This window comes from Dendropsophus ebraccatus, chromosome 1 (assembly GCF_027789765.1).
Source record: "Dendropsophus ebraccatus isolate aDenEbr1 chromosome 1, aDenEbr1.pat, whole genome shotgun sequence".
Classification (NCBI taxonomy): Eukaryota; Metazoa; Chordata; class Amphibia; order Anura; family Hylidae; genus Dendropsophus; species Dendropsophus ebraccatus.
The window spans coordinates 46,294,978-46,313,900 of NC_091454.1; positions in this window are offsets into that span (position 1 = coordinate 46,294,978).

Sequence of the window (18,923 nt, forward strand, 5' to 3'; positions counted from 1 at the left end):
AAAAAACATAAGAAACAAAACAATAAGGGGGGGATTAACCCCTTCAACCGCATTTATTCTGGGCCTTAAAGGAGTACTCCAGCAAAAAGCTTTTTCCCAGTAATTGAAACACATTACAAAGTTATATAACTTTGTAATATGCTCCAATCACCTATGTGCCCCTTCCCTATCTTTTCCCCCATCAATCCCCCACCAGGAAGTGAAGTAAACTCAGTCTTACCTAATGACTGTTGACCCCAGGCTGCTCTGTGGCAGCCATTTTGTGACAATGACATCATCAATGACATCATCATGACACAGGTTGCTCAGCTCTGATTGGCTGAACAAGATGTAAGCCATCTAACAGTTTTACAGACTCAGTCAGACATCACAGGAGACAAAGTGCATCATGGGAAAGTCCAAACCAGGAGGTAAAGGAAAAATGAAGCCACCAACTGGAGCTTCAGGGACCTGCAAACAGCGGGAAATTCAAACGGAGACAGACTCAGTAGGGATGGTAAATGTAAATACTATGTTTATGATTGTTTTCTTTTGTTTTTATCAGCATCGGAGTACCCCTTTAATGGCTAAGTAATTTTATTTCATTTTTCCATGGTCGTTGTCGTTTAACCTTTTTATTTTTCCATCGACATATGCCATATTCCATAAGCCATAAGAGGGCTTATTTTTTACACGACAATTTGGGGGATTAACAAAGTATAGGAATGCTAGCTTTTTTTTGTCATTTTTTTAGGCTATGTTCACACTACGTAAAACTATGGCCGTTGTTGCCAGCCGTAGTTTTTGCGGGGTGGAACAATGCCTTAGTTTCAATGGGATTTGGGAGTTTCAATCCCGTGCGGCCCCGCAAATAACTGACATGTCAGTTTTCTGTGGCCGCAATTCAATGAATTACAGCCGTAGGAGACCCTGTCAGTTCACACTATGAAGCGAGGGGCTCCGAACGCTTGCTTCATAGTGTGCAGGGGGAAGGTCTAATGCAGGCGCACGCTGATGCGCCCGCATCAGAGCTCTGCGGCCGGACAGATCATTCGGCCGGTACTTAAGTACCGGCCGCGATGATCCGGGCAGAGACCGGCCGTTGCGTGACCCGGCCAGTTCGAGTTTGTAACCATCTTGTTTCTCTTTCATAACACCACTGCAAACTAAGGCAATGGTGGCTGGATGTCAATGGCAGGAAAGGGAATGGGTTCTGTAACACCAAATTTCCTTCTGCCAAGTGCCTGGAAATGATTCTGGCAGAAACAATGGATCGAACAATCCTCTCTACTCATAGTCCGTCTAAGCTGTCCGGAGCCTGTTTAGCATGTTTGCATGCACTCAAATAGCCAGTGCTCCTAACAGCTTGGTCTGAACAGCCTAAGGCACAGAAGTGGAATTCCTGTAGTGGACTCCTCCCCCCGCCCCAGGCAGCATCTGTGATAAGATGCTGGGAGCAGGGGAACTGTACAGATATGTGCTGCACTGTAATGACAGCGACACACACGGCTGATTCATTAAAGCGCAGCACATATCTGTACAGTTCCCCCGCTCCCAGCATCTTATCACAGATGCTGCCCGGGGCGGGGGAGAACGGAACGTGTGAATGCAGCCTAAATGGCAGACAATCCATTGAAATGACTAGCTTGCTTTACTCAGTCCAATGATGTCTCTCAACTCGGCAAAGTGCATACTGAGTCTTGTAGCAATCAAACATCTTTTTTTTTTTATACATATATGTAAGGACAATTATTATTTTTTATTTATTTTATTATTTTTAAGAGCCAAGTCATTTTACCTGTTGGTCTATGAACAGTAGTTCAGAGAGAGCAGTCACCTGGACTTTGGATGCTGGAAATGCAACATTGCCTCCAGTTCTCATTTGGACTACACATACACTGTGGGAAATTGCAGAGCAGCAAACTCATCCCATGGCGGATCCCTCTCCCTCCACATATTTAGGTGAAATTTACTGTATATATTCACTGCCACATTTGCTTTTAGTCATAGTGATTTGCACTTTTTGGATGTAAATTAAGAAGTGTTTTTAGGATGTTTCATAAAAACCTACCATTCTTACAATGTATAGTTCACTATGAAGTATGTTGGTTTTAATTACTAAGACCTTTCCAGGAGTGATCTTATTAACAGAATCTACTGCCATAATGTGAAAAGGATTAATAATATATGAGGCTCACTGCTCAGCATCCAAATTTACAGAATGCAAAGAAAGTGACACATTCTTGTGCTTCATATTCTTGTTTGCTAGTCAGAAGAAGAACAACAACCATCAAACTTGGGAACAACTCAAGTAGAGCAGATTACAGACAAAGCAGGTGCTTATGGTCCATATAGACGTCCAAGAGTCAAGTGATCAAGTGTCACCCCTCCTCCAAGGCCAGGTTAATAGCCAACATTTTGAAAATTCCTATACTTTATTTCTTTTACACAGGAGTAAAGACCTTGGAGAAGAAACTGCAGGTCATGGAGAGAGAGTCCATAAAAGACATATAGAAGAAGCCTTCACCTCTAGGAAGAAAGGTTTGGGGGAGATAGTTGAAGGAGAATCGAAGCAGATGTGAAGGCCTGTTTTAATTCCAAAGAAGAAGCTTCTGACTAAAAAGTCCATTTATTAGCTTTGTTTCTGATGGAAAATTCGACCTTCAGAAACAATGCTGCTATTGCATGTATTTCACATGTTGAGGTCAGAATGAACACTTCGTCAGTTAGATGTGTAATGTTAAGGCTAAATCTGATTTGGTGAGGATAGCTGGCAGCAGCAGAACACAGGCAACCTTGTTGTAAATATAGATGTTGTGCCCTCTGTACAACACCAGCAAGTGAGTGACACACCTCATCTTTCATTCTATTTCCGGGCAGCCTTGGGGCTGCATCCAACTTCTTCAGCCACCGGTAATTAAATAGCAAGAGTTCAGGTTCGGACGAACCTGAACATACTCAATGTTCAATGTCTCAAATTTTTACTAACCCTACTGATCTTATTGATCTGGGAGAGCAGCCTGGCTGCGGCTTTCCCCTCCCCATAGAGAACACATCAGCCATGCCAAACATTTATGTGTATGGGGAGGACAGGAGAGATTACTGTTGGCCGAATGAATGTTTAGCCAACAGTTATTGGAAGTGTATAGGTGCCTGAAGTCTTGCCATGTACTCAGCCCCTATACTTGTTTTCAGTTGGAGTATCCCTGCATACCTCATCCACACAACCATTTCTTCCACAGCTTTTTTCTGTCCATAAATCAGGATCCTGAACTGGTTGTATTTAAAGGGGTATTTCCCCCCCCCCCCCCCAATTTTTTTTTTGCATTAATGCGTTGCCCACCCATAGCTTTCCATCTTTCCAATATCAATTTATTATGGATTCTGCACAGTTTTGCTGTTATCTAGGTGCATTCACCCCCACCAAACACATAGAATCATCAGATATCAGTCCAACCCGACACGCTCCCTGCTCCTGGCCCCCACCCTCCGAGACGGCACCACATGTCCTCAGTCTCTTCAATGGGCTGGCTTCTAACCCTGCCTATTGAAGTGAGGGAGGACACTGACAGCTGCTGCTGTCTCCCAACTGCCTCCCCCCAGGTCACCTGTGTGCCCCCTCGTCTCCTGAGCTTACCTGTGGCCCCCACACTGTGCCCCTGACTTTGCCGCCCCCCCCAGCTCACCTCGGCACCCGCCCCCCCTCCGGGAATCACCTCGGCACCCCCCCCCCCCCCCCAGTCTCACCCTCGGCACCCCCACCCCTCCCGTTTCACCCGCAGCACCTCGGCACAAGCCCACACCCATCTCACCCCGTCTCCTCGCCCCCGGCACCTCGGCCTTCCCCAACCCCCCCCCTCTCCCCGTCTCACCCTCGGCACCCCCCTAGTCTCACTCGCGGCGCCCCCCCCCCCCGCCCGTCTCACCTGCAGCACCTCGGCAAGCCGCAGCAGGGAGTGGTGGTACCAACACCCCCCGGACCCAACGCAGCTCAGCATAGCACCCCCCTCCGCCGGCTGCTCTGCTTGGTTGGTTCCCGGGATGCGGGGAGTGCTATCAGTAATCGGTCCGATCCCCCCCCCCCTCAACCCCATCAACCCCTCTCCCTCTTCAAACCCTGTGTACCCCTCATCAGATCTGCAGCGCCGAGCTGGCTCTCAGCTTCCTTCACTGCTGCTAAGGGGAGCTAAGAGCCGGGCCGGTGCTGCAGATCTGATGAGGGGTACACAGGGTTTGAAGGGGGGGGGCGTGATGTATTTGGCATCGGAGGGGGGGATCGGATCGATTACTGAGCGCCGCATAGCATTCCCGGGAGCCAACCAAGCAGAGCAGCCGGCGGTAGGGGGTGCTATACTGAGCTGTGTGGGGTCCCGGGGGTGTTGGTACCGCCGCTCCCTGTCAGCTGTGCGGTCTCTCCCAGCGGCCTGGAGCCGCTGGGAGAGTTTGTACCATGTCTCACCCCCCCCCTCCTTACCCCCCAAGCCTTCACCTCCTCTCTCCCTCCCTACTCCATCTTCCCCATTACCTCCTCTCTCCCTCCCTCCTCCATCTCCCCCAACACCTCCTCTCTCCCTCTCTCCTCCATCTCCCCCATCACCTCCTCTCTCCCTCCTCCATCTCCCCCATCACCTCCTCTCTCCCTCCCTCCTCCATCTCCCTAAAAAACTTGTAACTCAGGAACGGAAGTAGCTAGAAAGATGGGAGACGGCTCAAAATACTCAGGGGGACTTGGTGAGGAAGACCAGCTCGGTTTGGGAGCATTTTAATTTTTAGCTCTTGGGGGGAATACCCCTTTAAGTATATGCACAACCAGACTTTCAGTGCTTATCAGAGCAACAGAAAACACACTTCCCTGTTGACTGTCACACTGCAGAAAAATTTGTGATGTTTTAAAAAGGTTGTAGTTGGTAAATGATCCTTTCTGGCCAAATATATGGCTAGCAGCCAAAACCATGTAAGTATGCATAACTATATGGGAGCTGAACCAAGGGCAGAAACACACTCCACCAGCCAGGGCTGCCCTGATCCACCCAGCTGGCCAGATGATGGTTCCCCCAGGATGCATTCAGCCATTGCCTTCCCTTAAAGAAGTAGGGATTTCTCACTGCTGTATGCTACTTTTGCCTCTCTCTATTTATTGATCGGTGTGAAACAGAAACTGATGTACAGGTCCAGGGCCGGACTGGGACTTAAAATCAGCCCTGGCAATCAAACCCCAGCAGTCCACACACCATATCATGGATAGCCGTGTAAAATACGTGCTGTAGCAAATTCTGCTTCATTTAGCCGTGTCCCCCACTACTCCCTTAAACATGTGAACCCCACCATCAGCACCTAAAAATAATGCTATAACATAATCTGCTGTGGATTTGATGCAACATATTTATGTGTTTATTTCAAGTGATGAAATCAGAAGCATCAAATCCGCATTGGATTAGGTATGAACGTGCCCTTAAAGGGAACCTGTTGGGTCTATACAAGGTACACAGCGGTAGATCGCAGCGTACAGGTCACGGACTGGACCTTTAGTCCAGTGTAAACCTCTATAATCATTCTTTTCATTACCAGCTGAAGTGACACAGAGGTGGAGCCGAGCCACAGCACCTTCTGCCCCCGTCCCTGCCTGCTCTGACTGATGAACCTATAGGGTGCTGCTGCTGCCGCTGCTGTTGTGAAACTTTAGTTGGAAATGAAAAGGACAATTATAAAAGCTTACACTGGACTAAAGATCCTGTCAGTGATATCTCCCTCACACCTGTCTGCTGAGATCTACAGCCCTAGACCTGGTACGGACCTCACAGATTCCCTTTATTGGAGAAAAACATGGCCACCTTCTTCCAGAAACAGCACCACACTCTTCTTCAGTTTGTGTGAGGTATTGCAGCTCAGTTCCATTGAAGTGAATGGAGCCAAGTTGTAATAACCATACACAGTCTGAGGACAGGGTGGTGCTGTTTTTGGACAAAAGTTACTATATTTTTTAAATCCCTTTTATCCTGACTATATCTGCACTCCATATAATGGCGGTATAAGTAGTAAGGTTTTATTTATTAAAATGTGTCTGCTGGTCGTGATCTCATGTGTAATCAAAGATACGTAATGAGCTGCTAGATAGATATTTCCTACTGGATATCTATCTATCTATCTGCTATCTATCTATCTGTTATCTATCTATCTATCTATCTATCTATCTATCTATCTATCTATTATCTATCTATAGTATCTATCTATCTATCTATCTATCTATAGTATCTATCTATCTATCTATCTATAGTATCTATCTATCTATCTATCTATAGTATCTATCTATCTATCTATCTCCTATCTATCTATCTATCTCCTATCTATCTATCTATCTATCTATCTATCTATCTATCTATCTATAGTATCTATCTATCTATCTATCTATCTATCTATCTATCTATAGTATCTATCTATCATCTATCTATCTATCTTCTATCTATCTATCTATCTATCTATCTATCTATCTATCTATCTATCTCCTATCTATCTATCTATAGTATCTATCTATCTATCTATCTATCTATCTATCTATCTATCTATCGTATCTATCTATCTATCTATCTACAAAAAGGATCGCCCACAGCACTCCAGATAAGTTGAAAATTCAAAAAAGTGTTTTATTCCATGATGGTGCAGCACAGCAAACAAGTCAAAAGTGCGACGTTTCGACGACCTACCGTCGTCTTTTTCAAGCATGCTTGAAAAGACGACGGTAGGTCGTCGAAACGTCGCACTTTTGACTTGTTTGCTGTGCTGCACCATCATGGAATAAAACACTTTTTTGAATTTTCAACTTATCTGGAGTGCTGTGGGCGATCCTTTTTGTATATATTTGGAAGTCTTGGTCAAGACCACCTGCTGGCACCCTTCTACAACAAGTTGTGCTGCTCTAGCTATACCTATACTATCTATCTATCTATCTATATATAGTATCTATCTATCTATCTATCTATCTATCTATCTATCTATCTATCTCCTATCTATCTATCTATCTATCTATCTATAGTATCTATCTATCTATCTATCATCTATCTATCTATCTATCTATCTATCTATCTATAGTATCTATCTATCTATCTATCTATCTATCTATCTCCTATCTATCTATCTATCTATCTATCTATCTATCTATCTATCTATCTCATATCTATCTATCTATCTATAGTATCTATCTATCTATCTATCTATCTATCTATCTATCTATCTATCTATATCCAGAAAGTAACCGCAGCACACAGGACTTTTAGTGAAAAAAATCAATCTGTATTGGTGATTATTCCATACAAAACACACAGAGTATAGAAAGCTTTCTATACTCTGTGTGTTTTGTATGGAATAATCACCAATACAGATTGATTTTTTTCACTAAAAGTCCTGTGTGCTGCGGTTACTTTCTGGATATAGATATAGACACCTGTGGATCAGGGTGTGAGCTACGGCACCGGGCCATATTTTTCACTGAGTGCTGCGGAACTTGTGTTTGATATCTATCTATCTATCTATCTATCTCCTATCTATCTATCTATCTATCTATCTATCTATCTATCTATCTATCTATCTATCTATCTATCTATAGTATCTATCTATCTATCTATCTCCTATCTATCTATCTGTCTATCTATCTATCTATCTATCTATCTATCTATCTATAGTATCTATCTATCTATCTATCTATCTATCTCCTATCTATCTATCTATCTATCTATCTATAGTATCTATCTATCTATCTATCTATCTATCTATCTATCTCCTATCTATCTATCTATCTATCTATCTATCTATCTATCTCCTATCTATCTATCTATCTATCTATCTATCTATCTATCTATCTCCTATCTATCTATCTATCTATCTATCTATCTATCTATCTATCTCCTATCTATCTATCTCCTATCTATCTATCTATCTATCTATCTATCTATCTATCTATCTATCTATCTATGGAGCCAAGTTGTAATAACCATACACAGTCTGAGGACAGGGTGGTGCTGTTTTTGGACAAAAGTTACTATATTTTTTAAATCCCCTTTATCCTGACTATATCTGCACTCCATATAATGGCGGTATAAGTAGTAAGGTTTTATTTATTAAAATGTGTCTGCTGGTCGTGATCTCATGTGTAATCAAAGATACATAATAAGCTGCTAGATAGCTATTTCCTACTGGATATCTATCTATCTATCTATCTATCTGCTATCTATCTATCTGCTATCTATCTATCTATCTATCTATCTATTTATCTATCTATCTATTATCTATCTATAGTATCTATCTATCTATCTATAGTATCTATCTATCTATCTATCTATAGTATGTATGTATCTATCTATCTATCTATCTATCTATCTAAATCCAAGAATTTTGCGGCACATCCGTATAGTGAAAAAAAGTTGTGGTATTTATTGGTACATCAAAAAGCAAGTGCAACGTTTCAGTCTCATCTCGAGACCTTTCTCAAGCAAATACAAACAGTAACTCATATCCTTTTATAGTGTGTAGCAAATCATGATTAACAGGTGATTAGAAGTGATAAGGAGTGATACAAATCTGGTGCAGAAAATAGTGATAAATAAGGTTCTATATACTGAACAAATTATGAGATGTGAATACATATGATACACTCAGTGTGTTATACATTCATATGTGTAAAAGTATATTTAAAATCAGACGGCGGAGTTGGCTTCCACTTGTCACTGCTCTATCAGTTAAAGCAAAAAAAACAGGCATAAATAGTATATTCACAGTAAGTGCCCAGTCTTGAATATCTGTATCATAGACTGTCTTAGAAAAGTCACTGTGAAATAATCCTCAGGGAAAGTCCGTTGTCAGAACGTCAGAATGTAAAAAAAACGCATTGGTCCGTAGACGTCTGAATAGTGTTCAGTCAGGTCAGCGGGGTAGATCTTGGAACTCCTTCCTTTGAATAGCAGGTTATCCGGCTTGAGAGCCATGCGCCCCTGAGCTTCAAAGGCACATAGCACTCATTACAACGCGTATCTCAACTAAGACCACACTGTGGCTCAGGAGATACCCGGTGAAGTCGCCCAAACCCATATGCTAAATGTTGATCACCCCTACACCCATGTATTGTAGAACTACAAAACGGCTGAATCACCGGGTATCTCCTGAGCCACAGTGTGGTCTTAGTTGAGATACGCGTTGTAATGAGTGCTATGTGCCTTTGAAGCTCAGGGGCGCATGGCTCTCAAGCCGGATAACCTGCTATTCAAAGGAAGGAGTTCCAAGATCTACCCCGCTGACCTGACTGAACACTATTCAGACGTCTACGGACCAATGCGTTTTTTTTACATTCTGACGTTCTGACAACGGACTTTCCCTGAGGATTATTTCACAGTGACTTTTCTAAGACAGTCTATGATACAGATATTCAAGACTGGGCACTTACTGTGAATATACTATTTATGCCTGTTTTTTTTGCTTTAACTGATAGAGCAGTGACAAGTGGAAGCCAACTCCGCCGTCTGATTTTAAATATACTTTTACACATATGAATGTATAACACACTGAGTGTATCATATGTATTCACATCTCATAATTTGTTCAGTATATAGAACCTTATTTATCACTATTTTCTGCACCAGATTTGTATCACTCCTTATCACTTCTAATCACCTGTTAATCATGATTTGCTACACACTATAAAAGGATATGAGTTACTGTTTGTATTTGCTTGAGAAAGGTCTCGAGATGAGACTGAAACGTTGCACTTGCTTTTTGATGTACCAATAAATACCACAACTTTTTTTCACTATACGGATGTGCCGCAAAATTCTTGGATTTATTTAGTGGAGATTTTTATCCAATCTCCGTTGCTTGGCACTCCAGCACTGGAACTGGGAGTGCGCTCTATTGTGGACATTATCTATCTATCTATCTATCTATCTATCTATCTATCTATCTATCTATCTATAGTATCTATCTATCTATCTATCTATAGTATCTATCTATCTATCTATCTATCTATCTATCTATAGTATCTATCTATCTATCATCTATCTATCTATCTATCTATCTATCTATCTATCTATCTATTATCTATCTATCTATCTATCTATCTATCTATCTATCTATCTATCTATAGTATCTATCTATAATGGTAAACTCCACAGCACTCAGGTTCAAGTTGAACAAAAAGGTGAATTTATTTGTGCATAAGTACAGCAATCCAAACGCAACGTTTCGGTGGCTTCACGCCGCCATTTTCAAGCGTCACGCTTGAAAATGGCGGCGTGAAGCCACCGAAACGTTGCGTTTGGATTGCTGTACTTATGCACAAATAAATTCACCTTTTTGTTCAACTTGAACCTGAGTGCTGTGGAGTTTACCATTATATATCGTTGGAATCCTTGGTCAGGACCCTCCGCTGGCACCGCCGACATCTACTGCTGTGCTGCTCTATTTGCTTCTTTTTATAGTATCTATGTATCTATCTATCTATCTATCTATAGTATCTATCTATCTATCTATCTATCTCCTATCTATCTATAGTATCTATCTATCTATCTATCTATCTATCTATCTATCTATCTATCTATCTCCTATCTATCTATAGTATCTATCTATCTATCTATCTATCTATCTATCTATCTATCTATCTATCTTCTATCTATCTATCTATCTATCTATCTATCTATCTATCTATCTATAGTATCTATCTATCTATCTCCTATCTATCTATCTATCTATCTATCTATCTATCTATCTATCTATCTATCTATCTATCGTATCTATCTATCTATCTATCTATCTCCTATCTATCTATAGTATCTATCTATCTATCTATCTATCTATCTATCTATCTATCTCCTATCTATCTATAGTATCTATCTATCTATCTATCTTCTATCTATCTATCTATCTATCTATCTATCTATCTATCTATCTATCTATCTATAGTATCTATCTATCTATCTATCTCCTATCTATCTATCTATCTATCTATCTATCTATCTATCTATCTATCTATCTATCGTATCTATCTATCTATCTATCTATCTATCTTTCTATCTATCTATCTATCTATCTATCTATCTATCTATCTATCTATCGTATCTATCTATCTATCTATCTATCTATCTATCTATCTATCTATCTATCTATCTCCTATCTATCTATCTATCTATCTATCTATCTATCTATCTCCTATCTATCTATCTGTCTATCTCCTATCTATCTATCTATCTATCTATCTATCTATCTATCTATCTCCTATCTATCTATCTATCTATCTATCTATCTATCTATCTATCTATCTATCTATCCATCTATCTTAGGTATATGTAGGGCCCAGGGCCGCCGATAGGGCAGTACAACTGGTACTGCCGTATGGGGCCCGGACCCTAAGAGACATGGGGGGGGCCCGCCGGGCCCGCCGGCCGCCGCCTCCCGTCCGCTACGCTAGGGGGGCCTGCACGGCCCCCCTTGCCACCTGTTTTTGAGCATCCCAAGAAGCTGCGGCTGCGCAGCTTCTCGGGATGCACTGATCGATTTGATGTTCCGCCCGCACATTGAGCGGGCGGAACATTAAAGCGATCAGAATACAGGAGCAGGACCTGGCAGCGTCCTACTCCTGTATTCTCTCCCATAGGCTGCCGGCACTTCATACCAGCAGCCTATGGGAGGCCGGGCCGTGACCTCTCCGGCAGGCGTGATGATGTGACGTCATCACGCCTGCCGGAAGTCCCGTCCCTGCGGCTCGCAAGATGGAGCCCGAAGAGGAGGAAGAGCTGCTGCCTGCACAGCGTGGATTAGGTGAGTAGGATGTTTGGTTTTTTAGGGGCACCTCTGGGGGCATTATTAGTATATGGGGGCACCTCTGGGGGCATTATTAGTATATGGGGGCACCTCTGGGGGCATTATTAGTGTATGGGGGCACCTCTGGGGGCATTATTAGTGTATGGAGGCACCTCTGGGGGCATTATTAGTATATGGGGGCACCTCTGGGGGCATTATTAGTATATGGGGGCACCTCTGGGGGCATTATTAGTTCATGGGGGGCACCTCTGGGGGCATTATTAGTATATGGGGGCACCTCTGGGGGCATTATTAGTGTATGGGGGCACCTCTGGGGGCATTATTATCTCATGGGGGCACCTCTGGGGGCATTATTAGTTCATGGGGGGCACCTCTGGGGGCATTATTAGTATATGGGGGCACCTCTGGGGGCATTATTGGTGTATGGGAGCACCTCTGGGGGCATTATTAGTGTATGGGGGCACCTCTGGGGGCATTATTAGTATATGGGGGCACCTCTGGGGGCATTATTAGTATATGGGGGCACCTCTGGGGGCATTATTAGTTCATGGGGGCACCTCTGGGGGCATTATTAGTTCATGGGGGCACCTCCGGGGGCATTATTAGTATATGGGGGCTCCTCCGGGGGCATTATTAGTATATGGGGGCACCTCCGGGGGCATTATTAGTATATGGGGGCTCCTCCGGGGGCATTATTAGTATATGGGGGCACCTCTGGGGGCATTATTAGTTCATGGGGGCACCTCTGGGGGCATTATTAGTTCATGGGGGCACCTCTGGGGGCATTATTAGTTCATGGGGGCACCTCAGGGGGCATTATTAGTATATGGGGGCACCTCTGGGGGCATTATTAGCTCATGGGGGCACCTCTGGGGGCATTATTAGTATATGGGGGTACCTCTGGGGGCATTATTAGTTCATGGGGGCACCTCTGGGGGCATTATTAGTATATAGGGGCACCTCTGGGGGCATTATTAGCTCATGGGGGCACCTCTGGGGGCATTATTAGTATATGGGGGCACCTCTGGGAGCATTATTAGTATATGGGGGCACCTCTGGGGGCATTATTAGCTCATGGGGGCACCTCTGGGGGCATTATTAGTATATGGGGGCACCTCTGGGGGCATTATTAGTTCATGGAGGCACCTCTGGGGGCATTATTAACTCATGGGGGCATCTCTGGGGGCATTATAAGTGTATGGGGGTACCTCTAGGGGCATTATTAGTTCATGGGGGCCACCTCTGGGGGCATTATTAGCTCATGGGGGTAACTCTGGGGGCATTATTAGTTCATGGGGGCCACCTCTAGGGGCATTATTAGCTCATGGGGGCACAGCAGGGAATCCTACATACAGGGGGCACAGCAGGGGATCCTACATACAAGGGGCATCCCACATTCCTACTCGCTTTACTGCACATAACACCAAACAGCGCAGTTACTATGGGAGCCTACAGGGAGAAAGGGAAGGAAGTTGCTAGAAATGTGCGGAGGTTGCAGAAGTTCAAACTTCATCGTGCCCTGGTGTGCTGGTGTCTGTATACATGTGTGCTGGTGTCTGTATACATGTGTGCTGGTGTCTGTGTGTGAGATCAATTCTAGAGAACTGGCTCATATATCCCATTTTCCCCAGTGGCTTAAAATGTAACCTCTGTTATATAGTTATAAAATTGTAGAACCTAAATGTGAACAAGGTGCAATTCAAATAGACACTTACTTGTATAGCTGTCTCTTGTGCTCTGTATGCAGTGCATTATATTCACCCTTGCAACGTACAATTTATAGCGTGCCTACAAGCCCAGCGGGGCTCATTATGATGGAGACTAAAACTTATACAAGGGTGGGGTAGGGGTTCCCCTGTATTCAGAATGCTGTTGAGTGCTAGGCAATACCCAGTCTGGGATTATTGAATTTCGAGGGTCTATGCAGAGCAGGATAAAGACACCTCTGCTGCACAAACAGGATCTCCTAGAAAGCGTTCTCACCGCCATGTATTCACTATCACTGTCTTGGGTGAGCTAAACTAGTCTGCCGGGGGGGGGGGGGGCTGTGTGATTTGTATATGCTCACTAACATGGAACAGCCTCATTATATTAGCCTTATCAACATATTCTATGTTAGTGAGCATACCGGGGGGGGGGGGGGGGGGGGATATTGGTGAACATATACAAATCAAACATCCCCCCAGACCCTCGAAATTCAATAACCCCAAACGGGGCATTGCCTAGTACTCAACAGCATTCTGAATACAGGGGAACCCCTACGCTACTCTTGTATAAGTTTTAGTCTCCATCATAATGAGCCCCGCTGGGCTTGTAGACACGCTATAAATTGTACGTTGCAGGGGTGAATATAATGCACTGCATACAGAGCACAAGAGGCAGCTATACAAGTAAGTGTCTGTATGGTGACATTTAAATTGCACCTTGTTCACATTTAATTTCTACAATTCTATAACTGTATAACAGAGGTTACATTTTAAGCCACTGGGAAAAATGGGGTATATGAGCCAGTTCTCTAGAATTGATCTGAACCAAATTATACCTCCCAGCAAGGCGTGGGTCGAACACACAATTTTTTTTTTTATTAATGTGGGGGGCCCAGACACTTTGGTTGTATGGGGCCCCGAAATTCCTGATGGCGGCCCTGGTAGGGCCCCAGGACAAAATGAAGGATATATAATGGTAACATAGGTAAGAATTTTCTGTGCATGATAATACAGTCATAGTTAATAACACCAGTAAGCAAATTATTATCACCATACTGTACACATTACTACCATACTGTTACTAAGCACACCCACCAATATTCCAATACTACCAGTATATAAGTAACAAATAATATCACCACACCTTGAGCACGGCCATTACCACTACACCATGAGCACGGCCATTACCACCACACCATGAGCTAGGCCATTACCACCACACCATGAGCACGGCCATTATCACCACACCATGAGCCATTACCACCACATAATGAATAATTCCGCTACACTGTGACTGAATACAATCCACTATATAAAACACTAATATTACCAATAATACGAGTAATACCATCACACCATGCCCACTACCCGCAGCATACGGTGACTGGATAATACCACTATATCATCACACCATGCCCACTACCCGCAGCATACGGTGACTGGATAATACCACTATACTGGCACCAAATAACAGACACTATATAAAGACCAATATTCTCCCAGAACAGTGACCATAGAACACGGGTGTCACACTCCGTCTCTCCAGCTGTTACATCACTACAAATCCCATCATGCCTGGACAACTAAAGCATGACGGAAATTGTAGCTTTGCAACACCTGGAGGGCCGGAGTGTGACACCCCTGATACTGAGGTAGATCCCAGCTGTGTAAAGGTTCTGCAGACCTTATAAGTTATTATAGTGCAGTTACATCCTGTCACTCACAGTAGTCGTCTTCTCTGCATGACGAGACAACCACTTTTCCTTTTCTTCTCCATCTGGCTCTGGGCATCATGAAGGCTTCTCTGGCCATGATTCCTCCTCTCCACGGGATCTGCCAGACAGACATTTTAGGCTTCATGCTCCAGCAACATCCTCATCTAAACATCCCTCCATATAGAATAGCCCCCCCCCTGCATTCCCCCATATAGAATAGACCCCCCTGCACCCCTCTCCCATATAGAATAGCCCCCCTGCACCCCCCTCCCATATAGAATAGCCCCCCTGCACCCCCCTCCCATATAGAATAGCCCCCTGCATCCCCCTCCCATATAGAATAGCCCCCCTGCATCCCCCTCCCATATAGAATAGCCCCCTGAACCCCCTCCCATATAGAATAGCCCCCTGCATCCCCCACATATAGATTAGCCCCCCTGCATCGCCCTCCCATATAGAATAGCCCCCCTTTCCCCCCCCCTCCCATATAGAATAGCCCCCTGCATCCCCCTCCCATATAGAATAGCCCCCCTGCACCCCCCTCCCATATAGAATAGCCCCCCTGCATCCCCCTCCCATATAGAATAGCCCCCCTGCATCCCCCTCCTATATAGAATAGCCCCCCTTTCCCCCCCCTCCCATATAGAATAGCCCCCTGCATCCCCCTCCCATATAGAATAGCCCCCCTGCACCCCCCTCCCATATAGAATAGCCCCCTGCATCCCCTCCATATAGAATAGCCCCCTTGCATCCCCCTCCAATATAGAATAGCCCCCTGCATCCCCCCCATATAGAATAGCCCCCTGCATCCCCCTCCCATATAGAATAGCCCCCGGCATCCCCCCATATAGAATAGCCCCCTGCATCCCCCTCCTATATAGAATAGCCCCCTGCATCCCCCTCCCATATAGAATAGCCCCCTGCATCCCCCTCCCATATAGAATAGCCCCCCTGCATCCCCCTCCCATATAGAATAGCCCCCCTGCAACCCCCTCCAAAATAGAATAGCCCCCTGCACCCCCCTCCAATATAGAATAGCCCCCTGCATCCCCCCATATAGAATAGCCCCTCTGCATCCCCCTCCCATATAGAATAGCCCCCCTGCACCCCCCTCCCATATAGAATAGCCCCCCCTGCATCCCCCTTTCATATAGAATAGCCCCCCTGCACCCCCTCCCATATAGAATAGCCCCCCTGCACCCCCTCCCATATAGAATAGCCCCCTGCATCCATCTCTCATATAGAATAGCCCCCTGCACCCCCCTCCCATATAGAATAGCCCCCCTGCATCCCCCTCCCATATAGAATAGCCCCCCTGCATCCCTCCCACATAGAATAGCCCCCCCTGCACCCCCTCCCATATAGAATAGCCCCCCTGCACCCCCCTCCCACATAGAATAGCCCCCTGCATCCCCCTCCCATATAGAATAGCCCCCCCTGCATCCCCCTTTCATATAGAATAGCCCCCCCTGCATCCCTCCCACATAGAATAGCCCCCCCCTGCATCCCCCTCCCATATAGAATAGCCCCCCTGCACCCCCCTCCCATATAGAATAGCCCCCCTGCACCCCCTCCCATATAGAATAGCCCCCTGCATCCATCTCTCATATAGAATAGCCCCCTGCATCCCCCTCCCATATAGAATACCCCCCCTGCATCCCTCCCACATAGAATAGCCCCCCCTGCACCCCCTCCCATATAGAATAGCCCCCTGCATCCCCCCCATATAGAATAGCCCCCTGCATCCCCCTCCCATATAGAATAGCCCCCGGCATCCCCCCATATAGAATAGCCCCCTGCATCCCCCTCCTATATAGAATAGCCCCCTGCATCCCCCTCCCATATAGAATAGCCCCCTGCATCCCCCTCCCATATAGAATAGCCCCCCTGCATCCCCCTCCCATATAGAATAGCCCCCCTGCAACCCCCTCCAAAATAGAATAGCCCCCTGCACCCCCCTCCAATATAGAATAGCCCCCTGCATCCCCCATATAGAATAGCCCCTCTGCATCCCCCTCCCATATAGAATAGCCCCCCTGCACCCCCCTCCCATATAGAATAGCCCCCCCTGCATCCCCCTTTCATATAGAATAGCCCCCCTGCACCCCCTCCCATATAGAATAGCCCCCCTGCACCCCCTCCCATATAGAATAGCCCCCTGCATCCATCTCTCATATAGAATAGCCCCCTGCACCCCCCTCCCATATAGAATAGCCCCCCTGCATCCCCCTCCCATATAGAATAGCCCCCCTGCATCCCTCCCACATAGAATAGCCCCCCCTGCACCCCCTCCCATATAGAATAACCCCCCTGCACCCCCCTCCCACATAGAATAGCCCCCTGCATCCCCCTCCCATATAGAATAGCCCCCCCTGCATCCCCCTTTCATATAGAATAGCCCCCCCTGCATCCCTCCCACATAGAATAGCCCCCCCTGCATCCCCCTCCCATATAGAATAGCCCCCCTGCACCCCCCTCCCATATAGAATAGCCCCCCTGCACCCCCTCCCATATAGAATAGCCCCCTGCATCCATCTCTCATATAGAATAGCCCCCTGCATCCCCCTCCCATATAGAATACCCCCCCTGCATCTCTCCCACATAGAATAGCCCCCCCTGCATCCCCCTCCCATATAGAATAGCCCCCCCTGCACCCCCCTCCCATATAGAATAGCCCCCCTGCACCCCCTCCCACATAGAATAGCCCCCTGCATCCCCCTCCCATATAGAATAGCCCCCCCTGCATCCCCCTCCCATATAGAATAGCCCCCTGCATCCCCCTCCCATATAGAATAGCCCCCTGCACCCCCCTCCAATATAGAATAGCCCCCTGCACCTCCCTCCAATATAGAATAGCCCCCCTGTATGCCCTTCCTGTGTGGCCACATGTGAAGGGGGTTAAAAAAAAAAAAAAACATTCTCACCTCACCTCGCTCCCCAGCAGCTTCGTCCTCCTCGTCTTCGGTCCACGACGGCGGTGCCAGCAGCCCCTCTCTTCTCTCTCCTGCCAGGTCCTCAGCGGCGCGTCAGGGAAGTGACGTCACCGCTGGGGGCCTGGTGGAGGTGGCTGCAGACCTGCCTGCGCGCGGCACGTCTGCGGCTCTCAGCACTTCAGGGGGGATCAGGCGGGGCGGAGACGCGCCACCGCAGCCCCCTCCCGCCACCACTGCCCGCTCACCTCGGCCCGGCTGGCCCGCTGGAGGAGCACGTCAGGAGCGGGCCGGGAGAAGCAGGCTGCGGTGGCAGGAGCGGGCCGCAGCGGTGTTTTTTTTTTTTTTTTTTCCCCCGATTATGCGGCCCACGGATCGTTAATCTGGCCAGCCCAGCGGGCATTTGCCCGCCTTGCCAGATTACCAGTCCGGGCCTGTACAGGTCCCACAGCAACCGAGCAGAATTTGAGCTGAATTCGAGTGGAATTCAAGCCCCATTGACTTCTATAGGATTCCTCTAGCTGTCTAGCAGATTCTCCAAAAAGAACTGACATGTTAGGGTTTGTGCACACTGAGCAATTCTCGAGGAATTGAAGCAGAAAGTTTTTAGGCAGAATTCAAGCAGAATTTAAGCCCCCCATTGACTTCTATAGGATTCCTCTAGCAGATCTACAGCAGAAAATTCTGCTCGGATATTCTGCAGTGTGAACAACAGAGCAGAAAACCCATTGAACACAATGGGACTTTGCTCTGTACATATTTTACAGGAGGAATTTCAAGCTGAAATTCCTCTT